The sequence below is a fragment of the Triticum aestivum genome, chromosome 3B (assembly GCF_018294505.1).
Source record: "Triticum aestivum cultivar Chinese Spring chromosome 3B, IWGSC CS RefSeq v2.1, whole genome shotgun sequence".
Taxonomy (NCBI): domain Eukaryota; kingdom Viridiplantae; phylum Streptophyta; class Magnoliopsida; order Poales; family Poaceae; genus Triticum; species Triticum aestivum.
Window position 1 is genome coordinate 226,407,308 of NC_057801.1, and position 8,332 is coordinate 226,415,639.

Sequence of the window (8,332 nt, forward strand, 5' to 3'; positions counted from 1 at the left end):
GTTAGGCCTTATATGCATCAGCTCCGAATCATGTCTTTGGTCAAATGTTGGGTTTGCCCGGCTCCTGTGTTTTGCTGCCTTATGTTCCGCTCTATAGGCTAACGCGGCACCGGGAGAACTACTGCGATTGTGCCCCGGTTCGGCCTGGTGAGCACCTCAGTAGAGAAAGCCGAAAACTGACTGTCATGATATAGCGTGAGACTGGTCAACCACTCGATGACCCACCGGAATGTTTAGAATTCCTCCGCATTAACGAAGGACCGTTTACCGGTCAGGCACATACGCGCCCCGAATTCGGAGAGCGCGGTGCCCCTAGGGGCTATATAGTAGCCCCACCATCGAACTCCTATGGCTAAGTGAAAGTGATAAAGCATTATAGTCCGGTTGCCTAGTTTGCTACGCTATCACCTCCTTCACAGGACCAAGATGTTGGATTAAGTGTGAAAATGCACTTTTTTTGCAAACACCCCCGCACTATGTGCGTGGGGGCTGAAGCCGAAGACTGCCATCTTTCAGGTTATATAAACGTATACATTAACGGCCGCACAGGAGGTATTTCAATACTTGAACGCAAAAGTATAAAAAAGCCCTTATATTATATGGAAACATTGTTTCACAAATCATACATGTCATTAGAACATAATATCCTTCGAGCACTGCGTCTCTATTAAGCGAGCGCCTGCAGGACTTCCTCAAAATAGTGCTCGGCAGGTACTCGGCTTCTATCCGAATCCTGGGATGCAACGTTGGTGGCTTTCATCTCTGCCCAGTATGTTTTGACACGGGCAAGAGCCATCCGCGCACCCTCTATGCATGCTGACCGCTTCATTGCATCAATATGCGGCACCGCACCAAGGAACTGCTGCACCAAGCTAAAATAACTCTTCGGCTCGGGCCTGTTCGGCCACAAATGAATCACGACATCCTTCATGGCAAGTCCGGACAACCTATTCAGCTCAGCCCATTCGGCCAAACGATCGATCAATGGAAGCGGACGCTCTGGACTATGGAACTGCGACCAAAAAAGCTCTTCCATTCCGTGATCCTTTTGGCCTCGGAAGTGTGCGACCGCGTCTGCGGCACTCGCCGCCAAGTCTAGATAAGCATCCTCCGCACCCCACAGCTGGCCCAACTGAGCATACTTAGGATCCATAAATTTCCTCCGTAGCAGAAAGGGTTTTCCAGCCGCGATATCCCCGGCTTGACGTAGCTCCTCCTTTATAGCTCTCATCGCGGAGCGGGCATCCTTGGCTTTGGCGGTGGCCTTCTTCAGGTCCTCTTGCCCCGCTCGACGTTCTTTTTAAAGAAACTCGCAGTGGTCGGGAGCATTCTTCAACTTCTCGGCCATCTCAGCCATTTCCTCCCTGCTTTGGTAGTTAGCAGCCCGTTCGGCTTTTAGCTCTTCGGCCGCCCTCAAGGCAGCCGCATCACTTTTTCTGGCTTGCTCCTTGACTCGGGCTAGCTCCGCCCGAAGGTTCTCCATAGCAGCGGTACCATCTGCATAAAGCATACATGTTGTAATAGGTGGGCGTCAAGCTCCCTTACCAGGTGTCCGCGGAGAAGTTGCATACCTTGTGACTCGTCAAGCCACTTATTGACAAGCGCGATGTCCACATCCGCCACGTCAAGTTGTCGCTTCAGTTCGGCAAATTGATCAGTCCGGCTGGCCACCGGACGCTCCGCCACCTATATAGGACAGGCGACATCTTACAACTGAGATTATGATCCTCGGCGCGCTGTCACTTTCGACAACGTACCGAGTCTAAGGGGCTACTATCTATACAGGGCGCATTCTATATGCAAAACTGTCAGAAGGTATATCATTTTCGTGTACCTCAAACTCCATCAGTAAACTTCTGACGGCTTCATGCAATCCGCTCTTAGCGGATGAAATCCTTTCAATCACCGTACCCATTAATGCATGGTGATCTTCTGAGATAGACGCTCGCCCGAGCAGATCCTTTAGCTCCTACGACCGTACACCAGTTGGTGCCGGACCTCCCGGCCCGGCCGGACTCGGGGAAACCCTCCGCGACGACACCTCAGCATTGTCCGCCCCGCGTGATGGTGCGGCAGATGGAGGCGTTTCGCTCTCCATCATCTCCGGACGAAGATCCCGCGAAGATGTGCTCTGCTGAGAAGGGCTAAGATCCGAACTACAAGGTAAAACTTTGGTTATCTTCAGAAATAAAAACAGGGATGTCCCTTACTACAGAACTCCCCCTTCTACTTACGGCTCGCTGGAGGGCTGATTCCCTTGGGGAAATAGTGCGGCCGGGGTTTCTCCTGGCGCAGGACCCTCTGGTGAAGATTTCTTCCCCAGCTTTGAGGCCTTGGCCTCTGGATCTTCAAAAGCAGTCCTCTTCTCCCCCTAGAGGGAGGGATTCTCGATCCCCCCTTTCTTGAAAGCCTCCTTCGCGGAGGAGGTAGTTTCCCTGTTCCCCCCTTTGCCCTCTTCCAAAGGCACAGACTCCAGCATCTTGGTTAACACAGGATCCGGCGTGGTCTCAGGGAGGGGGGTCGGACACCTTATTAGTTTTGCTTTCGCTATCCACTCCTGTTCAAGGGACAGCTCTTTAAAGGGCAAGTTTATGATAAATGTACGGATAGTGTGTCCGGGCACAGGACTACTTACTTGAGTATCCGAGCGATTGCAACTCAGACCTGCGTCATCGGTCAAGTCCGGACACATCTCTTGTGATCCGAAGAACAGTTTATACATCTCCACGGGCGTCGCGCCCATGAAGTGTTGGAGAGCTCATGGTCCCTCCGGATTAAATTCCCACAGGCGGCTCGTGGGGGCGACGTTTGCAGGGCAGAAGGCGCCGAATCAGCATGACCTGCGCCACTACGACCAGATCGATCTCTCTCTCTTGGAGGTCTCGAGTACGGCCCTGCAGCAGAGGAACGTCCTTGGACGGCCCCCAGTCGAGCCCTTTGTTGACCCATGACGCCAGCCGCTGTGGAGGACCCAGGCGGAAGGCAGGTGGCGCCACCCATTTGGTGACCCTGGGAACGGTGATGTAAAACCACTCCTGTTGCCATAAACCGAACACCTCTTGAAAAAAGCCCTCGAGCCATGGAGCGTCAGCATTTTTGCTTATAATAGCCCCTCCGCACTCTGTCTGCCACCCCTTGATCATCTTCGGCTCCACTTTGAAGGTCTTGAGCCACAACCGAAGTGAGGGGTAATGCGGAGGAAGGCTTCACATACGACAATAAACGATGACATGTGGAGGATGGACTCCGAATCCAAGTCGTGGAATTCCAGCCCATAATAAAACATGAGCCCCCTCACGAAGGGGTCCATCGGGAAGCCTAAGCCCCGAAGGAAGTGAGACACGAACACCATGCTCTCACCAGGCTTGGGAGTAGGAATAACCTGCCCTTGGGCAGGCAGCCTATGCGAAATTTCGCCGGTTAGATACCTAGCGTCTCTCAGCTTTAGCACGTCTTCTTCCGTGATGGAAGAAGGCATCCACTGGCCTAGCAGGTTGGAGCCGGACATCGTCAAAGGTCCGAAGCGCCTGAATCTAGAGCTTTGGGTGTTGGAACTCGAGGCGAGGGGCGGATTCGATTGAGATTGAAAGAAAGGAGCATGCCTTGGTCTCGTTATAAAGAGGTTGAATACCAAGAGCCCTCCCCGTGGCCGTTTGGGACTCGCCTTCGATAGAGGGGGCGTGCCAACGGGCACGGTTGGGTTACCCACGCCCGTATTGATGAGAATCCCGGAATAAGGGGACACGATCTCTACTTTGACAAGATGTGCCAAGGAAACCGCTTCGCATAAAGGCTTGGGCGTGGTGTGATGTCATGCCACGGAATACATCAGCAGATTGAACTTGTGTAAATGATATTCTCTCTACAGTGGTATGTGGAACTTGTTTTGCAGAGCCGGACACTATCCTTGTGTTCAAAATCTTCTACGAAGTATTCGGAGGAGGAACCCGCCTTGCAATGCCGAAGACAATATGCACGCCGGACTCGTTGTCATTGAAGCCTGGTTCAGGGGCTCCTGAGGGAGTCCTGGACTAGGGGGGTCCGGATAGCCGAACTACCATCTTTGGTCATACTCCTGGACTATGAAGATACAAGATTGAAGACTTCGTCCCGTGTCCGGATGGGACTTTCCTTGGCGTGGAAGGCAAGCTTGGCGATACGGATATGTAGATCTCCTACCATTGTAACCGACTCTGTGTAACCCTAGCCCTCTCCGGTGTCTATATAAACCGGAGGGTTTTAGTCCGCAGGACGAAGAACAATCATACCATAGGCTAGCTTCTAGGGTTTAGCCTCTCTGATCTCATGGTAGATCTACTCTTGTACTACCCATATCATCAATATTAATCAAGCAGGAGTAGGGTTTTACCTCCATCGAGAGGGCCCGAACCTGGGTAAAAACATCGCGTCCCTTGTCTCCTTTTACCATCCGCCTAGACGCACAGTTCGGGACCCCCTACCTGATATCCGTCGGTTTTGACACCGACACTCTCCACGTACAGTCCATGTCCGATGGGAGCCGTTCCTTGACCATGATGACCACGCCGCGCTGAGAGCACCAGTGCGATGGACGACGGCGAGGCCTAGGAAGGGGACGACGCGGAGCCGGGGAAGACGCGACAGTGGATGCCCACGTGTAGAGGAGTACGAGGGTTCACTGGTTCGCGGCGGTGTGAGGTTGCCGTCGCCGCAGAATAACAGGGGGTGTGGGTGAGTAGAGGGATGGTCTGGCCAGCGGTGGGAGTAGTAGGGGCGGTGAGGCCTCCGCCGCATCGCAGCCGGCCACGGGAGGCAGGAGCATGAGGCACGACCGCCGCTGGTTTGGGCGGCTAGAGCAAGAAGACCAGAGGTTGAAGAAGCACTACGGCCATTGGATGGACATCATACGGTCACTGGAGCTAGAATCATGTATATTGACTAAGTTGACAAAGCCCGCCGTCAACGTCAACTTAGTAGGCCCACAAGTCAGCCTGCCACTATACTGGGTCCCAGCTAACAGGGGGAGTATTCATTTTTTGTGCGTAATAAGGAGGCACTTCCTTGCGTGCGAAGATATAGCTGGTGGGTCCGAGCTGTCAGCGGCGGTACCATTTTTTTCGTGAAAAACTGAGGCCCTTTTGGTGGGTCCCTGATGTCAGGTGGATGAATCATTATTTTGCGCGTAATAAGGAGGTATTTCCTTGCATGCGGCCGTGGACCCAGCTGTCAGCCTCTCCACGCACAGTCCACTTCAGATGCATGTCGGTTGTTGACCATGTTGACTAGGCCGCGCCGAGAGCACCAGGGCGGTGGACGACGGCGAGGCCTAGGAAGGGAACAACACGGAGGCAGGGAAGACTCAACAGTTGTTTCCCACGCGGAGGGGAGTACGACTGAACGAGGGTTTACTGGTTCGTCTGCCGTCACCGGAGAATAACAGCAGGTGTGGGTGAGTAGAGGGATGGCTAGGCCAATGATGGGAGTACGGTGGGGCGGTGAGGCCTGCGCGGCAGCACAGCCGGCCGCGGGGAGGAGGGAGTAGGCAGTCCCGCCGGCGCTTGTTTGAGCGGCTGGAGCAGGAAGAGCAGAGATTGAAGAAGCACGATGGCCGTTGGATGGACATCCAACCGTCACTGCTTGTGCGTCAACCTTTTTTTAGGAAAGCCTCAAATCTGTGGAAAATAGCATACAACCCATCTGCCATTATTTCTAATAATTTACAGCCCATTTGCTAATTCTTAAGGTTTTTTTTGGAGCCCATATTCTTTTTGTTAGCATTACAGCCCATATTGTGGCCACGGTTAAAAATTATACAAAATTTTGCATATTTCGGTGCGGTCCGAACTGTTTTCAATCCCGAAATTTCGACTCGCATTCAAAATGATTTTAAATATAAATGTATATCAATATAAAATCCAACAAATTCTCCACGCATAAAAATTAATGTAATTTAAAATCTTGAAATGAAAAAAAATATTTGAAACTAATTACCGGTTTGATGTGTTTTAAAAATGTACAACCCATTTCTCATTACTGATGGGCCATTTTCTCGGCTAGCCGAATGAAAAGCTCTCCTCGTCTTGAAAGATTTACAACCCAACAGGCCTGAGAAAGCGACTTAATTGGCAAATCACAAAAAAACTAGGCTGTGGCCGTGGACCCAGCTATCAGCCTCTCCACATACAGTACTCTTCCAATGGAAGTTGTTCCTTGACCACGTTGACCACGCCGCGCGGAGAGCACCACGGCGGTGGACGACGATGAGGCCTAGGAAGGGGACAATGCGGAGCCGGGGAAGAGGCGGCAGTGTAAGCCCGCGCGGAGAGGAGTACGAGGGTTCACTAGTTTGGCTGCGGTGTGAGGCTGCCATCGCCGCAGGGCCTGGCCAGCGGTGGGAATAGTAGGGGGCGGTGAGGCCTCCGCGGCTACACAGCCGGCCACGGGAGGCAGGGGCATGCGGCACGACCGGCGCTACTTTGGGCGGTTGGAGCAAGAAGACCAGATGTTGAAGAAGCACTACGGCCGTTGGATGGACATCGTACGGTCACTGGAGCTAGAATCCTTCATATTGACTAAGTTGACAAAGCCCTTCGACCCTGTCAACTTAGTAGGCCCACAAGACAGCCTCCCACCAAGGTGGGTCCCAGCTAGCCGGGGGATTATTCATTTTTTTGTGCGTAATAAGGAGGCACTTCCGGTGGGTCCGAGCTGACAGCGGGGGGAACGTTTTTTTCGCGAAATATGGTGGCCCGTCCGATGGGTCCCAGCAGTCAGGGGGAAATGATTTATTTTGCAAAATACTGGTGGCCCGTCCGGTGGGTCCCCGCTGTCAGGTGGAGGCATAATTATTTTCCGCGTAATAAGGAGGCACTTCCTTGCGGCTGCCGTGGACCCAGCTGTCAGGCTCTCCACGTACAGTACTCTTCCGATGGAAGTCGGTCATTGACCACATTGACCACGCCGCGCCGAGAGCACCACGGTGGTGGACGACAGCGAGGACTAGGAAGGGGGCGGCACAGAGCCGGGCCACGGGAGGCAGGAGCAGGCGGTAGCACAGCCGTCCACGAGAGGAAGGAGCAGGCGGCACTGCTTTGGGCGGCCGGAGCAAGAAGACCAGAGGTTGAACAAGCCGTATGGCCGTTGGATGGACATCATACGGTCATTGGAGTATTGACTAAGTTGACAAAGCCCTCCGTCCCCGTCAACTTAGTAGGCCCACAAGTCAGCCCAACAATATGGTGGGTCCCAGCTAGCAGGGGGTATTCATTTTTTTGGGCATAATAAGGAGGCACTTCGTCGCGTGCGAAGATATAGCTGGTGGGTCCGACCTGTCAGCGGGGGGAACGTTTTTTTCATGAAATACAGAGGCCCTTCCTGTGGGCCCTAGCTGTCAGGTGGAGGAATCATTATTTCACGCGTAATAAGGAGGCATTTCCTTGTGTGCGGCCGTGGACCCAACTGTCAGCCTCTCCATGTACAGTCCACTTCCGATGGATGTCGTTCATTGACCATGTTGACCAGGTCGCGCCAAGAGCACCAGGGCGGTGGACGACGACGAGGCCTAGGAAGGGAACGACACAGAGCCAGGGAATACTTGGTAGTTGTTTCCTATGCGGAGGAGTACGAGGGTTTACTGGTTCGTCTGCCGTTGCTGAAGAATCACATCATGTGTGGGTGAGTAGAGGGATGGCTAGGCCAGCGATGGGAGTACAGTGGGGCCGTGAGGCCTGCGCGGCAGCATAGCCGGCTGCGAGAGGAGGGAGCAGGCAGTCCTGCCGGCGCTTCTTTGAGTGGCTGGAGCATGAAGAGCAGAGATTGAAGAAGCACGACAGCTGTTGGATGGATATCCAACAGTCATTGCTCTCGTGTGTTGACTAAGTTGACAGGGTGTTGCGTGTGCGTCAACCTTTTTTTTTATGAAAGCATACGCGTCAACCTGTAGTAGGCGCACAAGTCAGCCTCAAATCTGTGGAAAATAGCATACATCCCATCTGCCATTATTTCTAATAATGTACAGCCCATTTGCTAATTCTTATGATTTTTTTGGAGCCCATCTTCTTTTTGTTATCATTACACCCCATATTGTGGCCACGTTTAAAAAGTATACGAAATTTTGCATATTTCGGTGCGGTCAACTGTTTTTAATCCAGAAATATCGATTCACATTCAAACTATTTTGAAAAATAATTTATATAAATATAAAATCAAAATAATTGTCCACGCATAAAAATCAATGGAATTTAAGATCTTGTAATGAAAAAAAATGAAACTAATTCCCGGTTTGATGTATTTTAAAAATGTACAGGCCATTTTTGGGCAAACCGAATGAAACTCTCCTCGTCTTGAAACATTT